Genomic DNA, 24,538 nt, shown 5'->3' on the forward strand with positions numbered 1-24,538 from the left:
ATATTATAATCAGAGTCCTTGGGTATGTTCTTAGGTCTCAAAAGCATGACTGAGTTAACTGCACATGGACTTTTCAAGAGCATACTCTAAGTCTGAGAGAAAAGCAAAGTAGTTTAACTTAGCTCAACTTTCTTCAACTCTGGGTTAACTCAAGATTACCTTATGCTTGCTGTGGATAAAGAACACACAAAGATTGTTATCACAGCTGAACTGAAGTTCAGAAACTTTTCTAAACAACAGTACTATCTGAACCCTTACTGTTTTTAACACTCTACGCCTATAAAGCCAACCATTTGAAGATATACCTTAATGCTTATTTGAACATGGGTAATAACAGCTCTCACAGGCTTTTATTTCTAGATAGTCTTGTTATCTAGAAGAAGGTGAGAAACACAGAATATCCTTGCCAGCATTTCAATTAATAAAAGAATGATAAAGCAGATGAACACAACAAATGGAGAATGTATTTACTCATACAAAATTTGTCTCTTTCTTTTATCCGTAATGCGAGGGGGGTTTTTTAGTATTTTTTTTTCCTGAGGAAGTTGTGGGCTAGAGGGTGGGGTAACAACACGCACCCCCTTGCATTCCTCCTGGCCCAAACTTGGATGTAACTCAAAGCCTGTGCTGCAAATCTGCCTGATTGTGAGTAGGAACATCTGTTACTGTGGTAAACACTAAAATATTATGGGATATATTCTAATTTCTCTCAAATCTGTTTTGAAATAACACTGCTCACTAGTCTTCACAAAAATGTATACTAGTGACCTATCTTCACCTTCTGTGAAGAATACTGCCTAAGTAGAGCTATTAATTCTACCGTAAATGAACTTTTTTTTTATTTTATTTTACTGTAATTTTAGAGTTTCTTTGAGTTTGGTGGGTTTTCTTTCTTCTTTTTTTTTTTTTTTTTTTTTTTTCTTTTTTTAGTATGTATATTGCCCAGCTAATTGATCTGACTGAGCAGTCGGTCAAATATTTAATAAGAAGACTTTTCCAAAATTTTTTTCCTAAGTAGTTGTTGTTGTTGTTATGTGTATGCATTGAATACATACACAAATATGGTTTAGAAGCCTGAATTCATTAAAGGAAAGCCAGAGTGGAAAACTTGATCTGGAAATCCTTATCCCACAGAATACATTTAATGATTACAGATATGAAATGTGGCTGAGTTGTAGAGGATGTAAATTCCTAAAGGTTGGCTCTAAAATATAACTAAACTCCAATTCTCTGCTGGAATCAGGAGGACTAATCATGTGGATAAACATGAGAACACACTTTTGAAAGGCTTTTGATCTCCCACATAAACAATGTACACTTCTAATGAAAAAGGTTACAGAGCATCCAGAAGTTTAATGTGTAAGAGTGTAGAAAGCTTTTCAATATAAACAACTCATTTAGTAAGGCTTCCAGATCTTGATGTAAGTGCCAGCTTTGAGTTCCAGATTCTAAAAGTTGGGTAAAAATAGATTTTTATTTATCAAGGATTACATGTACATTTTCAGTAACCTAAGCTGAACAAGGAATATAAATCAGATTTAGTTTACTAACATAAAAATTTTGCTGTAATGGGAGTCGCTCTCATTCTTGTTTTACAGTAGTCTTTCTCTAAGCAAATTAAAGCTAAAAAAAAAATATTCATGCAAAGTCTCATTTAAAAAGTATTAGGGTGTATGCGGAAGAGGCCTATCTATAATCATGGAATATATGGCCCCTGGCATATGTCTGTGGCAATGTGGCATGCATGTGTGGAAATGTGTTGTAAGATACCTTAAATAACAGACATTTTAATTATAGATTACTCACAAAATTGTTTAGGAGTTGGTAGGGAACGCCCCCAAGACATTGCCTACCCAGATCAGATTCCTTTCTTGAGAAAGAATTTCGTCCTCTGCAGCCAATGGATGTGAATGACTCAAGTAAACTGAAGTTCTGACATAATATATAAAGGGGGGGGAAAAAAAAAAACAAATATGTATAAGTACGTATGAATACATGTTTACTGCTCACTTTTACCCAGCTGCTCCTCAACTGAAAATGTGGAGGCGGTCCTTCGCTCTTGAATAGTACATGCAAACCACACAGTTAAACCCCCATGTAACTCTTTGAAAGTGTACCCCATGTCGATAGGCTTTCATAGCTCAGCTTCCAAGGAGGCTAAGCCTCATTCAGAAACCAAAATTATCAATTTCTTTTGTTTGGAAGGCTTGAACAATTCAGGGAGATAAACATACTTCTGACCTATTGCCTAGTGATGCCTATTTTAAAACCTTGTCCTCTGTGGAAGTCACTGTGAAACAAAATGCTGTGACACTTCGGGGTTGTGTAGTCATGGACTGAAGTTATGCTGGTCCTGAAATACATTTCAGGCTCTGCTCTAAGCTTGCAGAGCACAAGCTCACCTCATTGAAAACAGGTTAATCCCTCGAAAAGTGAGAGCAGTCAATGGCACTAAAGCTTCAAATATGAATGATCAGGAACACGTGAGGTTGCTGAAAGAATATCGTCTCTGCGGGAGGACTTAGGGAAGCGATGAACTATAATCCCTTGAATGATTGTCCTTTTTAAGGAAAATGGCTCCAAATGCCTCTTGGGATACATTCTTAGAGTCAAACCTTTGTTTTGTCTTCTTATTTTCAGAATGAACAAGTAGGAATTATCTTTTGTGCTTCTTACAATAATGAAAAAGAATCACATAGTCTGGTGGATTATACACCCTCTATAACTTGATTCCCAGGAAGGATACAAATGTTTTGGATTTGTTACCTTGACCACCTTAAACTACACTGTTTTTATCAACTTTGTTTAAACAGCAGGGTCAAATATACAAAGGCAGTCCATGTGTAGGTCTTATGTATGATATGTCTGGTAACCAGTATGATTTGTCAGATATTCAGTGTTAGTGTTAGAGTTTTTGGTCCTTATCTTTTTGACTCTTGGGGTATCTGCGTGGGAATGATGTTGTGAATTTATTCTCTTAATTCTCCATGGTAACAGCCACAGAGAAGTTGTAATAACCTAAAGGATGAAATTTTCCCTTGTAGATCAGGAAAGAAGGAGCCTGTTCCCCTGCCTTCTCTAACATTAAAGCAAGCTTCATACATCACATTTCTGTTGGTTTTGAGAAATTAAAATATTTTGCCCAGACACCTGAGAATTTGATTTTATTCAGGGTTATTCAGATTCAGCTAGGAAGTCTGGTGCTCTGATACTAAAGTAGTGGACAAAAGGAACACTGGATATCTGGGAAGAAAAATGATTTGTGGTCCAGATTATTCTATCCCACATACTTTTGGAAATGGGTTTTGATCAAATTGTTTGAGGAGGTTAATAAGGGATGGCTTTTGGTGCTGATCTTCTACTGATGAACAAATACATTTGGCAACCCTGAAGCCATCCGTCAGCCAGATAGGAGGAAGCTCTGTGGGGGAGGTGTCGCTTTGACAGATGCCTGCAGCTCTTGCTTGAATCGAAGGGATTTCACATCTGGTTGCCTACAACTATATCGCACAACATGGCACAATCTCTTTGTCTCCCTGCCTCCCACACCCTAACTCTCCACCTCCCGTTTATTCTGGGCCTGACTCTGCAGCTGTGACACTGACTTCATACAAATCTGGGTAGACCCTCTACTGTCTGCTAAGAAATGTTTTGCAGAAACGTGGCTGCTGTCCAGATGTGTGTTCTTGTCTCATCTTGTACTTCTGTTTAGACCTTTTGATCTCATTCCTGCCTCTGTTGTTTTGTTTGCTTTACTTCTTGTCCTAGGAATCCTGTTGCTTTTTTGGTCTCTGAAGCGTTTCCTTCAGTTGTAGAGCCGGTCTTTCTGTTTGCCCAGGCCAAGGCCTCCACCAGGCTGCAAATGAGTTATCCAGCTGATAACTACGGTTATCTATCAAACCAAAGGACGACTGTAGCAATATAGTCTAAGACTGGGAGGTCTTTTTGACTTTTGGATTTAAGAAGATATTTTGTGTCCAGCATTGACTGGCATCAGGAGTGTCTTTGGAGTGTTATGTATTGCCCCGAATGCTCTGTTTATGGTGTGATGGCTCTCTGTTAAGTTGTTAAGTATTTTAAGTACTGCCATCCTTATACCTTTCTTTTTGAACCTTTAGCCCTTACAGATTTTTAAGTGTTGTCCTGTGGAATCTTTGAGTCCTTGTTCTGCAGTGCTTCCCTCAGTGGAAAGTCTTTGGATTTTGCAGAGTCTAAACCATTCAGATGGGTTAGTGAGTCTGAAAAAACTTACCATAGAACCAGAATATTCATGTACACCAAATTCTAAAAAACTGCAGAACTTGTAAGGTGCTTTTTTTTTTGTGTGTGTTTTTTTTTTTTTTTTCCCCCTGGCAATGGCATAATTTGTAATCACCTTCTGTTTTTTGCTTAAGAAAGTGTGAAGTATTTCGCATGAAGAGCTATGTATGATCTGCTTTGGTTTTTTTAATGCAAAATAAAATGAGTTTTACTCTGAGGACTCTGATAAAGTAACTCACATGCATGCTAAACAGTCTGGTTTGTCATAAAGCAATCCACTAACACTTAAAAAAAGGTTTAATTAATTTGTAGGTGACCAGAAGGTTACTGAAGATTTTTTTTAGTTTTAATTTTTTGTCTCAAAATATGTATTGTAGGTTGAGTGACTGAAATGAAGTACTATTGGAATTTCTGAGGAATCAATAAAAATCAATATGAGCACAAATGGAAAAGGGGCGAGGCTTTATGTACTTTATTTACCAAAGCAATACACTGAGCTTAAAGGAATGTGCTGTATTGACAGAATACTACAATATTTTCTTCAGAATATAGTACATCAGTGCAATAAGGGCTAACACTGTGGTGACAGCAATTGGTCAGTGACAGAAAGAAGAGTACACACAGTTAAAAAATCTTCACTGTCCTCCTGCTGGTCTGTGTCCTAACTGTGTATGTGCACTGTCCTAGTAAACCCAACCCAGCTGCAAAAAAGAGATATTTAGAGCAGCTCATGATTTATCAACTTCACATTTTTTGCTTTGCTTACAATGAACAGCAAGCAGATGTAATAATACTGTCCCCAGTTCACATGTGGGAAAATAAAGAGACAGAAGAAGCACTTGCACTCTGGTTTAGACCCTGTTCTCTTTTATGAACCCTTACAAGAAGGGCTATGGTCGCTCCTTAGCAATAACATTAGTTTTTCACAATTTGAGTTAAACAAAACAAACAAATACAAACAAGTAGCTTATTTTGCAGCCAGTTCTACACAAGCAGAGATTTCCAAAATATCTTCAATGCCTAGGATAAAGTAATAAGAACTATATTTTTTTTTCCCAAAAGTTTTCATGAACAGTGTTAGGCTTTTTTGTAAGGACTCTCCATTTGTTATGTGTTTAAGAAAATCCAGAGTAAAGTGAAGACAGTGCCTAGGCTATATGAGAGACTCTTAATGAGTTGGTGTAGTCCGCAAAAGATGTATGACTAAGCTTACTGCTGAATATTCGCTGAAGCTGAACTGCTTCAAAGACTCTCCAGTCAGATCTCCTGGCAGTTTTTTTGTCTCTTCCATGTAGTTTAGGATGCTCTTGTGAAGTTTCTAGCATATTGCTTGGGCCTCTTGAAGCCAGATTTGGAACTGGTCCTTTTTCCTCTCTGCTGGGAACTTACAAACTACTTTTGATGCTCAATAATCAACGGTATGTGAAGGCAAAGAAGAAAAAGCAAAAAAACAAAGGTAATAATATTAAGATTCAGACTACTACTAGATGAAAACACTAGCATAACCTCTTCTGTCTCTGTGTCTGGGGACCTAAGGCTTTTAATTAGTGTTACCTCTACTCCAGTTTTGTTTCTTTTAAGCTTTTTACAAGTTTTCATGTGTTTAATGGAATAATTTTATTAAAGTGAGTGGATAATTTTGGAGAAAGCACAGATCTGTCTAAGAAAGGAGGCAATAAAATATAATAATATTGGTAGAGATGGGACATACTGGAATGACCAGTTCAGGGATGTTGTCAGAAGAGCTTGTGACCTTTAAAAAAAGGGCCAAAAGTTTTTTTGAAAGCATAGTCAAAATCCACTCATGATCTTAATATTAGGGAGGAAGTCTCTCAGTAGTTTAGCACTTGTCACTGTCTCTGAATTACTAGTAGTTTGGAACAACAATCTTTTGTCCACAAGGTCTAGTCTCATATGTATGTATTGTTACAAAATACTTCACTGTTGGACATTGGAGGTAGCTGTGTCATAGAAATAAACTATTAGGGAAAAATATGAAGGGTATGTGTGCAGTGTGTTTGAAGTATGCTATTCTAATGACACTGGCTTACTGGGAAAAAGCAAATTCTAATGGCTTTCTCAAATTAAACTACTGCGAGAGCCAGTTATCCTGCACTTGTAACGCAAAGCAAAACTAGGGGGTTGGAAGCTAAACAATAGCAAGCAATGACTTTCTGAGTAACTGGCACAGCAAGTAAAACCAAAGAGAGTAGATTTATACTGGTTTGCTAGGTATACCTAATCCTGACACTCATGACCTCTGATGGAGGGAAAGCATACACAAATGTATCTGGAATATAATATATAAACAATCAGTTTTTTAAACTTGCTTCAGGACAGCTTGCCTATGTTCAATTTTTGTGAATTGTTTTATTCTCAGGCATTATAACCAAAATAAGAGACATTCTAGGTGAGCCACTTTCCACAGACCGACCTGGTTGGGATATGACTCGCTGAGAAGAGCCTAGTGCAGAGCCTGTCTTCCAGAGAGGCTCTCCCACCTCTGGTACAAGCAGGATGGAGTTCAGGAGTCCCATCTGCTGTAGTGAGTCATCACTTTGCATCTCCCAGCAGGAGCAACACCTGTTAGCAGGGTGAGTTCACCAAAGAAAAGCTACCAGCCAGTTACATGACAGTAATAGTGCACATTGTACGGCTAAATCATAAACGTAAGATTGCAATAAAATGCAATGTCTGCATAAATCTGTCATCTGAAGGATATGGCTGGAAATGCCTGTACCTCACCCTTCTGTGCAGAATTACTAACTCAGGGTTATCAGGGAATTCAGAAAGCAAATGCTTACAAAACCAGCACATATCAGCAGAGTCAGCTATTGGAAATGCATGCAGGTAGGAATTCTTTTGTGGTACTTTTGTTTATTTTAAATATCACACCCTGTCCTGGACTGAACATTAGCCATTTCTGTCATTTTTTTTTTATTCACTCCTAGTTGTTCATTAGACCTTTTTCCTTTGTTCAGCTTAACAGTTTCAGTGCCTTAGATATGCTTGTTAAACTCCCTTTTTGGCTTAATGCAATTCAGAGAATGATTTTAATTAAACTATGATAGTTAAGGTACATGATTTTTCCTGAAGATTAAAAAGGTCTCTGGAAAATGTCAGTAGTTCTTGGTCGCACCCTAGCAGGGAGATGCAACTCATTATTATTTGTCAAAAATACTTTGTGTTTGCTGAATTTCTCTTACAAAAGCAAAAGAAACATTAGATGAAGTACAATTTTCTAGTGGAGTGTGAACTTTCCAGCAGTTTTCTCATTTTTTAATTTTGAGGCACAGCATGTACATCACATTGATGATGCCTTCTGAGTGTGATAAGCTCCCTGAGTTTTTCCTCTTGCTATCCAAGGCGACTATATGGCTGTGAGTATTCACATCTACTGGAGGACACAGTGGCCAGGAATGTAACCAGGTGCAGGATGGGGTGGGGTGGGTGGAGGAGAGCCCAAAAAGGACAACTGTATTCACTTGCCCGTGCTAACTGGTTTTGGGAAAAGTGAAAGACCGAACCAAAACTTGTTCTTTAATTTATTCTGGGGTTTGGGATTAGCAATACATATAGTATTTCAAAGACTAGAGACTGTTAAAGTTCTTGGCTTAATTGGATGTATCTTTAGTGGAGTCGTCCTTGTTTTACAGCAAAACTGACTATGGCTTATAATATCCTGACTATGGCTTATAATATCCTGACTATGGCTTATAATATCCTGTCCACAACTTAGCTGGCATTTGAAAATATACATTATGAAGGTGTATAAGTGAATCACACTTAAAAAAAAAAAAAATTAGAATACTCACCTGGCTTCAATATTTGGTTTTAGATGAGCTTCTTAATGGGTAGGTGTAGCATAAATAAATGCATATAAACTCAGTGTGAAAACTGGTGAGCAGTGTAGCTATAAAACCTGATCCAGTACTAATGATTGCTGATGAGCAGTCAATTACTATGCCTTGATCCAGAGGAGGATCTTACATTCCAGAAGCCACTTGAACCATATTTACTCAGACACATCCAGTAAAAGCCTATTCAACTCTAGTGCTCTTTAGGCTGATTTCCTATGGAAATTCTCCAGCCCGCTGTCTGATTGGGTGGAAAGATATAATGTCTGAGATAACTGCATTTGAAAGAGTTTGTGAAAATGGCAACTGGTGGAGGAGGGAGACATTCTAGGTGACCCGACTGAAGAAAAGTCTTCCAGGTGAGTTCACAGCTTCTTAGAGATTCCCTGGTGATGAAAACTTTCTCAGTGTTTGAAGCGTCGCTTTGAAATAGAGGGCATGGAAGATTGCAGCTGCCTATCTTGTCTACATGTCAAGCTGAAACAGCCCTTTTTCTCAAAATCATCTGGTTGCAGTGAGTGTGGCTCCTCAAAGGACAGTGCAGCCCCCTTCTAAATTGGAGGGAAACTATGCAGCTGGGCAGCAACTGCTGTCATATACCTTGGGAGCTTGTGAACTATACAGGACAGGTGGGAAAAAGTCTGCTAGACCCCTTAAGGTCTTGGCCCCCATCCACGGTATGTCTGCACCTGATGCAGAGTACTTGGCTCATAGGACTGAGACACAGACACACAGGAGACAAGGCAGCACTAATTTCTCTAATTGGAGAGGCATTTGTTTTATCACACTTTGCTGTAAGAGAAAACGAGTCCTGCAGGGTCAGACTACTGCCATTTGCCATAGAAGAGCATTCAGAGCTCTTAACTCCAATTGTGCTCCTGCAGAGTCTCCATTCAGGCTTGTCCTGGAGAGTAACAGGCCAATTTAACCTGCTATGCAGCATGCAAGAACTTGCTTTATGTAACCTGCTACCCATTAATAGCTCAGCTTCTATTAACTAACCATAGTAATTCAGAAATTAACAGAGAAATGTAAATTAAAAATAAGAAACACAAAGGAATCAAAATATGTAGGCGTTGAGGGCCTTGGGTTCCCTAGTGTAGGCTGGAGAATGAGACAGTGGCTGGTCCTAGCTCAGGCACTGTTTATCATGTAAATCAATTGAATCGAGTGGAAATAGCTCTTAAAAACTCCTGTCTAGCAGAAATGGAACTTGATGGCTTAAACTTGTACGAACATATTTCAGGGCTGTCTGGAGCTTAAAATACTGATCATGCTGTGAATTGGAATCTTTTTTCCTTCTTGGTATTGTTAACCCTTTGGTGTCACCAGCTAACTTAACTCACACAGTCTGATTTTTATCTATTTGACAAACATTTGTCTGTTTACAGGTTCCCACAGCTTCTGAATAACATTTTTATAAAGCTTTGTAGCTGTCATTAATGGGTCTTCTCTCTAGGGTTCATCATGGTGACACCCTGGAATGTAAAAAAAAGCCTCCCTATATTTTGGGCAAGCTCTAATCACAGCCAGTTAGTTATGGGAAATGGAGGCTTTGTAGTGCAAGGGAGTTGATGTGTCCCACTCACACTTGCAACTTGGTACTGAGTTCAGTCCCTCTACAGATGCTTTAGCTCAATTTGACCTATGTATTTTTTCCTCTGTTTTTCTGTCCTTCTGAACTAAGCCCCTATTTTTTTTTTCCTACAACCTAGCAGACACTGCTATTTGCTGTGAACTTTAGTTTTTTAATGACACAGCAAGGTAATCATGTTCAATCCGTTTCATACATCTGTAAAGAAATTTGTTTCTTAAAGTCAGTAAGTGTGCTATCAGCGTTCAACTGATACAGAAAATATAAGCCTACTAATTATTCTAGTAATCCATTTTACTTCTATTGGTAAGATAAGGCATTTGATAGCTATATGCAGAACTTTCAAGTTATTTGGTTAATTCTCTCCCATTAAATTGATCAATTTAATGGGCACAGTAATAAATAAGTAGATCTGGACCTTTGTTCTCTCCCTGTTTTCCTCAAAAAATTAGATAGTAAGTGAGATTCTGACCCATGTAAGGACCACAGTTCTGATGCAAAGTAAGTTTTTGGAAAAGATAGATGCATCCTGTCACACTTAAATTCCATATTATTTTGCATAAGAAATGACCTGACTGTCAGTCATATTAGCTGCCCTTAACCCCTATGTGAAATTGAGCTGAACACTGAAACATGAACTCTCACATTTAGTCAGCTTGAAACATATTCTTGTTTCAGCAGGAAAAGTTCATTCCAGACATCTGAGGTGCATCAAACATGGGTTTGATATTCACTGAACCTTTAATCATGTATTTTTTCTGGAATATTTCATTAGGGAATAATTCAGACATTCAAAATAATGAAATGAGTAGGAGGTTTATACATTCATTTTAAAAACTGGTTTATATAGTTCCCATCAGATTATATTATTCACTGGGTTAAAAAAAAAAAAAAAGTAGATAGAAATCCTTATTCAATTTTGTATTTAATATTTCATTTAGGCCATTTCATTTTAAGAACAATGGGGAATTCACTGAGTAAAGACTAAGCGAACAACCAAAAGAAGAAAAACAGCTGCTCATCTAAAGGAGAGCTCTCTGACACATCAGTTTGGACTGGATACAAGAATGAGTTGGTTTCTGTTATCTAGAAGGTCAACCTAGATGATCATAAATAGTCTGTGGCCTTAAAAATCCACAGGAAAAAATATCTTATTGATTCCATAATACTGATGGCCTAGCAAAACAGAGGCTTAAGCTACCTAGTAGAAAACAATTTAATAAGGAAGAAGTGTAAAAAAAATGATTGCTTCCTTTGATGAGACAGATACAAATACAAAATAATACTCTTAGATTATTTCTGTTTGTGGTGCTTGTTTGTTGTCTGTAATATTCAAGGAATGTTTTTGCTCCTCTCCATTTATAATTTACTTTGTGACCATATATATAGTGTTTTGAGCACTTACATTCTATTCACTCTGTATTGCTATTTTAATGCAAATGATTACCAAATAATGACTTTCTACTTAAGAAATATTCTCCATTGTTGCAGGATCTGCATCTGATAATTGAATATGACTAGAACTGTGCAGCCAGAGCAGAAGGTGCAGATGTATAACAGGGATCAAAATCAATTATTGGGCTGCCTTGCTCACAACAAAAACAAACTATTGCTATTAGCATATTTTTTCTTCTAACAAAAAAAAAAAGAGATAATTCATAATGTCTTTAAAATTAAAACAAAAAGTATACCATGAATTCATTTTTTCAGGTGACACTTAATCAGAGTAAAAGTCAGCCAGAGTAATTGTTTTTAAACAATCACTGTATCCTGATATTGTTTCTACCAACTTATTAAGCATCTCTGAATGCAGATGGGCTTGTGAGATGGAGAGGCAAGTGCAGTTGTGAATTATGGAAGAAATCCTTACTGTCTTCTGAGAGAAGTTTATGACTTGGAGAATGATTGACTCTACAAGTTTCTTCCACCTGGGAAACTGACTGACTGCTGCCATGATTTGTACACTCTTCTATCTCCATTTGAATCTCTATTGTTTTCCACTTTCTTACGCACATACAGAGGCACGTATGTGTACACACACACAGACTCACGCAAAATACTGAGAAATTCTTTTTCAGATTTAATTCATTTTACTCAAAATGGCACGTATTTTTGTAGATTTTTTCTGTCCTTTTGGTATCACTTTCTTTTACAAGGCACACGCTGCATAATCAGCCAACTACTCTGTAATTACATTGCAAAGACTATGTAAATACCTAATTATTTTCATGCAGATTACTTGATAATTATACTACCAGTTACAAAGTAATTCAAAGAATAATTACCATGTAACTTCCACTTTTTAGATGTGAGGATAAGGCTTTGTTTTAAAGATATAGAGAAGTGCATAATTATCCCGGGGTTACATTCTACTCAGATTGTCGATTATCTTATATTTGCAGTATTATTATATGGCTACTGGGCTCAGTATTGTGTTATCACAATTTGAAAAAAGATCTTTGCTCTCTGCTTTGTAACGAGTATTAGACAATGCCAATGTTAATATTTTTTCTGCTTTCCTATTAATTGAAATGGATTTAAGTCGTTTTTTGACTGTGAAGAGGAAAATGTCTTTTTGTACTAAATTGTACTGTGTTCTCTGAAGAAGAAAATGACATGGACCTAGATTCTTAAGGGCACTTGGGTACTGAAAAGCTCAATTATGTCAAATATATTTTCGTAATTTCTAGAATGGGTACCATAGTGTATAGTTTGTAAGAATAGTGGGTGTCCCAGAAAAGGTGCTGTCCCTCTTGTAGGCTAGCCTAGAAGGAGAGGGGGTGACGGGTGTCATCTGCTGCTCTCAGGATGGAGTTGTCTTCTTCCATTTGCAATTGCATAGAATAGATTTGGGGTGAAACATACAGTAAGGACAGTATATGAAGTGACTCTAGGACTGTCATTTCACTTTTAGCCATGAAGCTACAGATTAATGCATTTGTTGCCTTGTTGGGCCAGTTAATCTTTTATTACATTATAGAAAATGAAACTGCTTGAACAGCAAGGGATGAGAATACTCTTTTCCTCCTTCTGAGAAAATTTTACCTTTGTTCTGCATGCTTTCACACATGCAGGTAGCAGGTGGCTCTATCTCTGAGGGACAAAATGAGAAGGCGGGAGCCAGTGCCTCCTTTCTTTCTTCTCCACTCATCTGACAGTGCTGCATTTACCCGATGGAAAATGGGCATCATTTCCTGATGCAAGTGGAGCAGAAGGGCAAGCTTGCTGCGGTTTTTTTTTTTTTTTTTAACCTGTAAGTTATTTTGCTGATAAAGGATGGCAACACTTGATATTATTTACATTGCTGAGAAACCCTGAATGAACCTTGAAACTATTTTCATTAAAGGGCTGAACATGTTCTGTTGTTACAGCTGTGATTACAGTGTATAAAAATCTGTAAAAAGCAATACTGTGGGCATCAGGATCTGTTGCATCTAGTATATGAATGCAGAGAAAACTTCATTGGTATAATCATGCAGGATATCTCAAAAAGCATCTTGGTAAATGGTAAGGTAGCTACCAGTTTTGAATGCAACGTACCTTTTCTCTGCTCCCTTTGCAGCAGCAGAGAAACTCACAAGAATTATCTGAGATCTGCTATACTTATTTCTTTTTACTCAGGCAAAGAAACCTAGAGAGCCATGCTTTTTCCCTTGCATAATACAAATGACTCTGCTGACATTACATCAGTGCCAGTTTGGCTTGGAGAGGGATTTGCTTTGGGATAGTTCAACATGCTTTTTGCATAAAAACCTTTATAAATTCAGTGTGCTACCCAGGCTCTTAATCAAGGCTTGCCCATGTATGTGGTGTTTTACAGTTTGTAAAATGGAAACCAGTCTTTCATGTGTGTGTGTATATCTATTTTATATCTATGTATATATATAAAATACATATAAGTCTATGTGTATTTTTGTATCTGCATGTACGTATCAGACAGTAGCTGATCTTAAAGAGAAAATGCTACATTGTAACTGAAAACTTGCTGTCAGACACCTTAGTATCGTCTATCTAATCCACTTGAACTGCTAGACAGCATGTCCTGGGGCTCCCTGATAAGTTTCAACTGGTACCTTTCAAAAGTATCTCACCTGCTGACACCCTGGAGCTGCTGAGATGTTGTATAGGTGACAAAAGGGGCCAAGGCAAATCTGAGCTGCCAGGCAACCTCTTGCCTACTCTGTCAGAAGAGATTGCCAAAACATTTTGTTTCATTAGACTGGAGGTCAATCAGACCTAAGATAATTTTTTATATGTTTTCAATGTTCCAGCTTTTCTCATTCTTACTGTGGCGACTGGCCAATACTTCCAGTGTAAAATGTACAATGGGCTGTTGGGACCGGAGACATTGTGCTTATTTGGCAAGACTTAGATATGGCTTACTGCATTGTTTTAGAAATCCACTTGGGTTATTAATTCCATCCTTTCTTAACCTGGCTGTTCAGATGTGCCATTGTTGGGAATGGCTTCAGCTAGCTGGTATAGTAAATGATGAAGAGCAAGAGCTGAACCTTCATACTCTCATGGGATACTGCTTCTTTTAGAAAAAGCCAAATATATGAGACACATCCTCTGTGTGCTGAGCCAATCTGTCCTTTCCTGCATACCCCTCAAAGTGATGCGCACTGTGAAAAACACAGAGCTGCACTGTGTAATAGCAGGAATCTACCTATTCCCAAAGAGCGGTATTGGTCTCCGATTGCTGCAGCTGTTCAAATGATTCAGGCACTGAGAAAGCCATGACTCACAGCACTGTTACTGGAACAGCCCAGTCTCCCTAATGGTGAATGTCTGACTTGCTAGGTATGATTTCTCCAGGAGATGTATGAGGTAGGATGCTGGAGAGATAGCACAGGATGTGTGTGGGTGTTACAGATGGCACAGGAGTATGTGTGCAGGGCTAGAGCACATGGATTTTAGGGTTTTCTATGCCATATTTAACAACAACCACAAAAATTTTTTCCGCATTAATGACCGGATAACAGCAGCTTTGGCTCTGCACCCTTGTTCTCTAATGTACTTCATTTTCAAACCTGGAAGTAAAGGGAATGTAGTCCCCATCTTCATCAAAATCTACTTTTGAAAGCTATTTTAAAAGCCTGGGTGCTGCAGGAGCAAGGCTGGGGAGTATTCAAGTGATGTAGCATATGTTCATGTTGTCACTAACTCTCTTGGTGGAATCACAATTCTTGTGATAAAGTTAATATTTTTTTCCACTTGAATCAACTGCTCAAATGAGAAAGTTGTACGAGGCCAACAGCTATGTTTCTGAAAATAAAGCGCATCTTACAATTTTCTTGGACAATAAATAGTCAGCAAGACTTTCCAATGGTCTTTTAAAACAAAGTGTTCAAATGTTCACAAAATATGTTGAAACGAGATGTTCTTAGGAAAACAAATTACTTTAAAACTTTACTGCAAAACATGGCAGGGAATTCACTGGCCTAGATGCAGATGTTTAATGCTGTAGGGTACCCGAGACATCCACATGGGGCTGGAAGATGTGGCAGAGAAGACCTATAGCTGACCCAAACCCTTCTGGAGAGCAGGCAGGGTACTTAACATTTACTTTTGTGGTAAGTCCCTGTTTCTGGGGCACTGAATTCCACTTCTGGGTTCAGTTGATGTGAATAGTCTCACCAATCCATGTCTTGCAGATGGTGCGCTATAAACAGCTTGCAGAAATCTTACTCTGCCCTCACCGTGCTCAACCTGTCTTCTCTGTGCACCGTGCTCACTTGGACTGCATCCTTTGCTGCAGCTTCGGTTTTAGCTTGTGTTTCCACCTCCCTGCTCAGTTCTTCCCTTTGCTAAAATAGGCAGATTGCAAGGAGTCATCTGAGTTCTTGAAAAACTCTGATGGGAGTTTTGGTCACTGAAAAGGTCAGCAAAGTAGCTGGAGGGATGCTGGAGTAGCTTGAGGGTTTATTACTTTCTAACAGAAGCCTGGCTACTCTGATTTGTGTGTGAAAATCTTGCTCAGGTTATACATCATCCTGGCTTTCTTTTTATGTCCACGCAAGACAAAATGCAATGACTGTACCTCATCTGGAAAGCCTGAGCTTTGCTTCTGACTGGCTGGTACTTATAAAAGTGGGCACGAATGTTAGCTGACCTAGAAAGCTGTGTGCAACTGCAAACTGCAACTGCCTCTGGGGGTTTTGCAGTGGAAGCAACTGTTCTGTGTTACAATGAAAGACCGGGGGCATGATATTTAATCAAACAGGTATAATATACCTGTGCACTTTTTTCTTTCAAACTGTAGAAAAGAGCCTAAGTAGGTAAATAAAAAAATGCTATCTAGAAGCTTTTCCTGGCCTGATCTGGTCTACCTGGACCCCTGCCTAAGCAGCTCTTGTTCAATACAGAAAAGAAATCTGGGCACCTATCCTGTGTCCAAAACATAATCCTTCTGTGTGTGTTGGGATATGCTAAAATCCTACCTTACAAGGTACTGTTTATGCTTTTTCTCCTGCCTACAACTCTAGAAAATATGGGTAATTTGGTGGATTCAGGTTTTTGGAAATATATGCCCTCATTTACTTATTTTTGTCACACCAATGTTGCATTTTGCTAAGTAAACATTACAAGGATGCTCAGTCTTCTCTCTGTGGCTATTTAGGTTCAAAAGGAACCATAAGACTTTGTGAAGAAGTGAATATTTGGTGTATTTCCCGATTGCTTCTTGTACCAACTACTTAATCTCATAGTTTTCTCAGAGGAGATACACTGCATGATTCACTGAAGTCATTCACAACATTTTGTATTGACTCACACCTTTGCAAATTGTATGAAAATGCATGCAGTGTCAGAATTAGCCAGTGATTCTTAATGCTTCCTGTACAACTCCATTTGGCATTTTATAAATGGATTTAAGATTCCAGAGTGTTTCAAGTGAAAAAGCTATTAAGATAGTCTTTTCTTAAAAAAATATAGAATTGCTGATAAAGCTTTTCTCTTTCCAAATACATGACCACATATCTGAAGAATTTCCTTACTATTTTAAAGTAATTCAAAACTCTGGAATTATCTGACAAAATCCATTATAATTAATGTTGTTGAAAATGTCTATTACACAAATACGGCCCAGTTGACACTACAATTATTTTCAAATTGTATTCACCAAGACTATGTTGACATCTTTTATTCCTTCTTTTTCAGGTGACATCCTTTCCTCTGCTTATGAAGGGAAGACTTTAATCATACTTTGTAAAGAAGTTTTAAATAAATAATTTGCAGTGTAGTCAACCATAGGTACTTTTTGTTGTCCAGAACTAAGATTTTAATTAAGTGAAATACATAAAAAGTATCTGGAAAATAGTTTGGCTTTTAAAAAGACAAAGATTTCAGAAGTAATTGCCCTATCTGAAAGAAAACTGAATTAAAATACTAAAGTGTTCAGAACATTTTCAACTGTATTAGTTGAGAAAAAAAAATTTACAATCTTCCTATAATTTCTCTTTCTGGCTAATAATAGTCGTTCTTCTAAGTGTTCTACAGTATTTCATTACAAATTAATTTATATTTTGTTGTTTTATTAAAAGCAAATGGTTTGAACCCATCCTCTGTGGAGTTCTCCACTTTGAATTAGGCTCATTCCATTCCCAAGTAACACTCATTAAGTTGTGGATATCAAGCAGCATCCTTACCAAGGCACAGTCTAGAACAGAATTGGTATTGCCTCTGGGGGTGCACGATAGCTGTAGCCTGATCCTGCAGGTGCTGCACAATGTACTGATGGGATGAATTTGTAATGTCTGCTCCTGACATATCCCACATCTTTTTGAACCTGTGTAAGGGCTGTCTGAGGCGGCTCACTGTGTCAGAAACATGGTCTTCTCTTTCAATTGGATTTTTGATAAATATAACAACTTGCAACTGACTGTGTAAGTTTGACAGTGCCGATTCCCATCTCCACCTCTTCAACTTAAGAAAGGAGGTGAAAATGTTTAGGAACTGCTGTTTGTAAGTATAATGTTCTTGCTTTAAATTAGTACTCCTTTTCTCAGCCACCTACCATAAACAAGCTGAAATATCAGAATGCTGAGTAGTTCTTCTTAGTGGGTCATATTTGTGAGTTGGATGAATACAAAACATGTGAATACAATGAACACCTTAGGGGTTGTAGCAGCTTTAAATATGTTATTTTAAAGAAAAAATCTCCTGGAGTATAATCTCATATAGCAAGGGCTGGCTACAAATGAATCATTAATGTTGATTTACTCTCTCCTCCCTCTCCTTGAGGCTATGTAAAAAATTGTTCTGGCCTCTAAATGAAGGCACTGCAAAGTATTATTAATTTGGGGGAAGGGGGGAGAGATAAATCTCTTCTTTCAAAAGACTGTTATAATGACTTTTTAAAGAAAAAGGAAAAGCAATACCAGCCAGTTAATGAAAAGCAAAGCAAAAAGCTTTCTGTAAGTAACAGTGGACCACTTGAAGGGAAAGCAGAGATGCTTCATATTTTCGATGCATATTTATGAGGGGGGCGTCATCGGAAAAAACTGGAAATTCACTGCGTATACTAAGCATGATGTAGTGAGCAGCAGTTGTCCCTGCCCACCCTCCTGTTTCTGTATTTACCACTATGAATTGAAAAAAGGCTTCTGCATATATTGCTATTTCTAAAACTTAAAATGGCTTGAAATCAGATAACAGTGACCAGAATAATCTAAGTAACAACATTTCCTGTCCTGAGCTACCATCAGCCTCTTTTTTATATTCCCTTCCATTGTTTGCCTCGGCCTTTTGCTGAACATTATTAACATAACTTAACTCAGCTGAACATCTTAACTTATCTCTGAAACCCAGGGAGAGAGAGGGACAGGCACAGAGGACAGAGCAGGCTGAACAGTGCTGAAGGCTGGGTGTAACCATGTCACACCATGCCAGACAAAACTTTCTGCACTGGCTGTAGCCAAAGGGAGAGGCAGCACAGGTTGATTCATGATGGAAACTTTTTGGGCTGGCACAGGTTTGTGGGACCCACACAGTGATTCTGATCTTGATTGAGATGCTACTGCATTACTTAAAAAAGAAATAAAGGCACTGATAGCGTTTTGGAATGGGAGAAACACATCTAATGTATCAGAGGCAGTCAATTTTGTGCTGTGACTTTTGTCTTATATTCAGTTTGGAATAAGTAGATGGAGATCTTGCTGCTGCTGTAACCTGACATTTTCAGTACATTGAAGTTTCTGTAGAAAAAAACCATGAACTGTAACAGCTGTCACTTTGCAGAGACCGAGTGATTGAGAACCTCATAGTGCCTTGCCAGATAGATCCTGATGCATCACTGATGCTTTTTCCATTATAACAGATAGCTGCCATCAGAAATGATATACAACCAAGAGGCAGAACTTCATGTCCTGGATAACCGTGTTTCTTTTGCAGGATGTGGTACTGGTTATTTAGTGAATATAGGCACAGGCAGTCCTTTACCCCTACTCATATTTGAACTTCAGTTTTTGAAAGGTGAGTTTAATATTTATTTCTAAGATTATAATTTGTCCAGAGGGTGACATACATTTTAATGTTGTTCATATGGAAATATATTAATAAAAACTGATATCCTCAAAATGCAACTGAAGCTGTTGCATGTCGCCTTAATTGTTTCAATTAGGCTTTGCTGCTGGGAAATAATCGTGCTGTAAAGCTTTCAAAAGATGACTTCAGCAATGTGTTAAGAAGTAAATCAAAGCACAGTTTTTATCTGCTGCATGCTAGAGGAATTGTTGCTTGAACATCTATAGCTTTTAAGTAGTGAAAATTTTAATGACAGTGATTGTCCTCTTGTATATAAGAGGTTTCGTATCAAAGGAAGACCTTTGTTGAAGTGAATAGTTTTGATGCAGTCATTGCATAACTAGGCAGCAAAGTACATCCTGTGACTCAGAGGGCCTATGACCGAATAGATGCAAAAAGTAAAACTAAACTAAACACAGAATAGAATTCTGGTAGTCTTGAGGATTAAACGTCCCCCCTCACTCCCCAAAAAACATCCACCCAAAACCCCCGCCCAGAAGTAAAATTAGAAGTAAATTTAATGGTGTAAAAGTCAATCAAGAACTCAAAATAACATTGTGTGTTAGTGGTACCTCACGAAATTACTCTGGCTTTTCTCCTACTTTAGGTGTTCAGGAAAAAGAGAAGGAAGGGAAGACACCCAGACCAGCACATTAGATGATTAGGAAACTTGTCGCTTGCCCAATAGTAAACTTCTCCCTTCAGCTAAAGACAAGATTAGTTACTTGTTTGCACTTGCTTACTGTCTAGTGAATCTTGCATCAGAAACCTAGATTTTGAGGAACTTCATGGAAGGTTAGCCACTCTCATTGCAGAGAGGAGCAAACGAGCAGAGGTTAGTCCTTGTGTTCAACCTGTTTTTTTCCTTTCAATATCCTATCTTGGTCTTCTCTGTAGTTTTATTTCTTTGTACTCTGGATTGCACCATAAGAGAATAGGCTGATGAGGTTTAGGAGTGGGGGTAGGGAGGCAAGGAAGAGAGATTGGAGGTGGCATTCAGAAATGTGAGTCATGCACGTAGAGAAATATAGTGGAGAGCTCGTCATGAATAACTTGAGTTACGTGACTCCATAAAATTTTAGGTTACAGCTGAAATGGGATGTATTCACATGCCTGTATGATTCCATATAAGCTTCCACACCTGCCATAGATCTACATGCAGCATTAGATGCAGGTTGATTACTGATGTATTGGGTGTGCTTTTTAAATTTCAGGGCAAAATTCCTCTGTTATATGCAGTAGAATGAAAATGCATGTGTTTCTACTTACCAGAGGTGACAGCCAGTTCTGTGCAAAAGGGTCTTTTATTTAACCACTGAAAAGCTATATAGCTGTCATAAATCTCTTTGAAATGGTATTGTATTAATTTCTGATAATATTCACCTTCATATCATTGTGTTCACTTTATGCTGCCTTAGCCCTTTCCTGTGTATTAGGTAATAAGAAAGTTCAATATTCACAGGAAGTCTTTATGCTGTTGGATGTGAAAGTCTTGCTTTCAGAAGATTAATGACAGACCCTTGATTCTTCTTAGCCCTCCCTCCCTGCAGCTATACACTTTCACATATTCATCCTGCCTTTCCTTCTTTTGCCTAATACAATATCTATATCAAACACAGGGGCAGCAGGACAGATTTCTCAATTCTCCATATTGCAGCAGTAAAGTGCCCTTCCTTCCTTCCTTCCTTCCTTCCTTCCTTCCATCCATCCATCCATCCATCCATCCATCCTCTGTCTTGCTCTCTCTCTCCAGTTGGCAGTTCTTTTCACTGCAGAAGGCAGCTCCCTAACTTTTTCCCCAATACATATGAACAATATTTTAAGAAGTAAAAAGGCTTTGAACAGATTCTAGATCTTTTTTAGCTGTAGTTTTCTAATGTGCTTCTCACTCACACAACTGAAAGGATGAAATCCCTTTCCTGTTTGATCTGGGAATGCTATGAACAAAGCTGTGTACTGCAGTATTTTGACATATAACTCCAATAAGTAAATTATACAAACAGAAGAGGAGGGGTGGAGTTGGCATTTTTAATGGTTTGGGGGAATAAGGTATCTTTCAGAGCTACTGTGGATACTTACTTTTTTTCCCCCTTCTTCCAGGGAAGATTTATGTCTTTAAACCCTTGTTGACAGTGATGTAGCAGGCTTGAAGTTGAAGGGTGTCATGACTTCTATGGGAAGTCTTGAATTTGGTCTTCTCCAGGCCTTTTCTATACAGCTGACAAGTACTTTACATTTTGATATGTTTTTTTATGTTTTTTTTTCTTTTTTGCTTTTTATGCTGGTTTGTTATTTGACATTGACCCATTTCTTATACATGCCTCTTCAAATGGTAAAATTTCACCTTTAACAGTGACAAAGGAAGCGGATTCACCAACTTAGATCCATACATCAAGGTGTTTAAAATACAGCTGTCTACACCTGTGACTGTTGGTGGCAGCAGCAGGATTCTGACAGTGACGTTTTGCAATGAGTTACAACAATACTGAAATTAATGTGTACTAAAGAGTAAAGAGAAAGTCAGGGGAAAGGTTGTCATGTTCCTTGGGAAAGGAGGAGTAGAGGGGAAAGGTCATGCAATAAAATTGATTATACACATCTCTAAAATTACTCAGTTGATAAAGACATGAAAAGTGTGTTTGAGCCTAAAGATGTTGAACAAGAGATTCATGTCTTTGTGCTATATTCAGCTGACGAGGTGTAGAGCTATATGCCATATTTTTAAAAGAAGATTCATGAGGGTAAACTTAGTTCTCCAGCACTAGTTACTGAAGGGAAATGAATCAAGATGTTACTTTACAAGACAGCCAAGCCCTGAGGCTCCTGAGCACTTCAGGGGTGACTCCATGCTGGGATTCAGCATGAGACCAGTGGCAGTACTGGGCTATTAGGAAGGCACTAGGAAGAAAACATCAGTATTGCATTTGGTCTTCCCATCAGAGAGGCCTTGTCCACTCTAAATCCATTCTTCACTGGAGTGGTGGGGCTTGAGGAAATGTCAGGAACCTGCATGTGAACCACACTCAGTACTTCCTCAGCTCTCTTGGGAATATGGTATGTATCTTATGGGCATATGAATAGCTTTGATACGAAGCTTATACAGCCAGGAAGAATATCAGAATAATCTATTCACTTCAGAAAGGTCCCTTATTAAAAATGTATTCAGATGAGTTTGAAACTTATTTAAAAAAGAAATTGCGGAGAGAAGGACTAAAAGGAAGAGCTGGAATATCTGAGCTTTGTCAACCAAGCAAAGCAGAGACAGAACAAATAGGAATTGGTATAGTTGAGGAACAAAAAGCTACAGGAATGAATAATGTCCAATGGGCTACAGTAGGTCCTGTATAGATGCTATATAATATTGCATTGGCAGAGCTGAAGGAATGGAAGACTGTGGATGTATTTTTCCTGTGATGTTTGTTTACTTCAATGTGCACTGCCTTTGGAATTAGATCCCAAGTCCATCTATCCATCTCTTCTTCCTCCACCAGCTTCTGTGAATACCCTTTTCACAGGCTGCTCATTCTCATTCTTGCCCTCTGTCTATCTGATCATTTTGAGTTCTGCATGCCTCAATGACCAGTGCTATGGCTTTTACAGGAACTGTTGAACCTGGCCTCAGCCTAGCCTTTTTTTATAGCCTGGGACATTGAATGTAAGAGGTGAAACTGGACGGTGAACACATTTCTGTTTATTGGAAGAGTGTTTTAACTACGGGGCTATAACACAAGAAGCGTATTTAAATGAAAAGCAATGTATCTTCCGTATTTTGTGCCCAGCTGCCTGGTTTTAGCAGTAAGTATGCTCAGAGCACATTGACTGTGCTCAGTATCCCATGGTCTTGGATACAAGAAAATCTCATTCATGAATTTTGGATTTATTTAGGAACAAGATTAGAGTCGGATGTTCAGGTCAGCTAAGATGGTGGGACCAGTACCAGAATTTCACATGCTTAAGTAAATTTGGGTTGAAAATATGAGATGACAAAAAGGATTGAAACTGATGGATTGAGTTTTTATGGGTTATTCCATGATAATTAAACACTTAGAAATGAACTAAAATAAAATATGTGCCTCTTTTTTTTTTTTGTAAAGCTCACCTCAGAAAGCCCATGTTTGAAAGTGGAGGGATATGGAATTAGTCTGAAAAGGAGGCTCATAACTTCCCAAGGAACAAGAACAGATTAGGGTCATGTCAGAAAACATTTGTGAGTTACTCCAGAAGCACAGGCAAGGAGATAAAGGGAAGAACACTCACAGAAACACTCACGTGAAGTTTTAGCTGGGAAGAATCTACTAACTGATGTTTAGAAGCATGTTCTGAGGACCAGGTAGGTGACCCACTCTATTCCCAGCCAGAATGCTTTTTGGGTTTCAGATTAATACAGTTAATCATGTGATACATCTTCTGCTAGAAAGGTACACTGCTAGTTCTTCTGAGATCTATGATTTTTTGATAGGTGACTCTTCTCATCAAACAACTACAAACAACGTCTTATTTTAATGTTTCATGTTGGGAGTTTCAAAACACCTTGGCATGAAGGGGGTGGCAAAGCAGTGTGCATGGGAGAAACATTTAAGAGGGTTGGGGCACAGGGACTGCTGGAACTCTGGTATGATCTCATATGGGGAAATAAAATATTGGATGCTGGGAGGGTATAAAATGCAGATGAAAGTTCCAAACGTGAAGCCATGTCTGCTGTCTGAAGAGCGCATTTCTGCATACGCCCTGTAAAGGTCAGGAATACTGTCAGTGAAGATATCAAAGGACATATCTTTTGATATTTTGCTTGGAAGTTATATTATATGCATGAGCCAGAAATCTGGTCCTATCCTCACTAAAAGCAGAGACAGCTGGCTGCAGGAATGCAGCTGAGGGTATCAGTGAAAATACATGAGATGATAGGGAAACACAAGGGGAGAGAAGGTCAACATCCTCTCCCTCCATTACAGACAACAAAAGTGAAAGCCGTTATCCTCAGGTCACAATCCCAGTGCCTGTAAGCTGACATGACTCAGAGCAAGCAGGATCTCCACCCATTTCCACAGGGAAGCACCAGGTACATCGGTTAACTTGGAATAAGTGCTCTGTGACCATGAAAGATAACCTGCTGTGCATTGTTAGTGTGAAACTAGGGATGAGGGTGTTGTGCAAAGTGATGTACTTGAATTTGGGGAAACGAAGTCAAAAGAAGCAGTTCAGACACTTAACATAGAATCATACAATCATAGAATGCTTTGGGTTGGAAGGGACCTTTAGAGGTCATCTAGCCCAACCCCCCTGCTGTGAGCAGGGACAGCTT

The sequence above is a fragment of the Pelecanus crispus genome, chromosome 1, assembly GCF_030463565.1.
Source record: "Pelecanus crispus isolate bPelCri1 chromosome 1, bPelCri1.pri, whole genome shotgun sequence".
Lineage (NCBI taxonomy): Eukaryota > Metazoa > Chordata > Aves > Pelecaniformes > Pelecanidae > Pelecanus > Pelecanus crispus.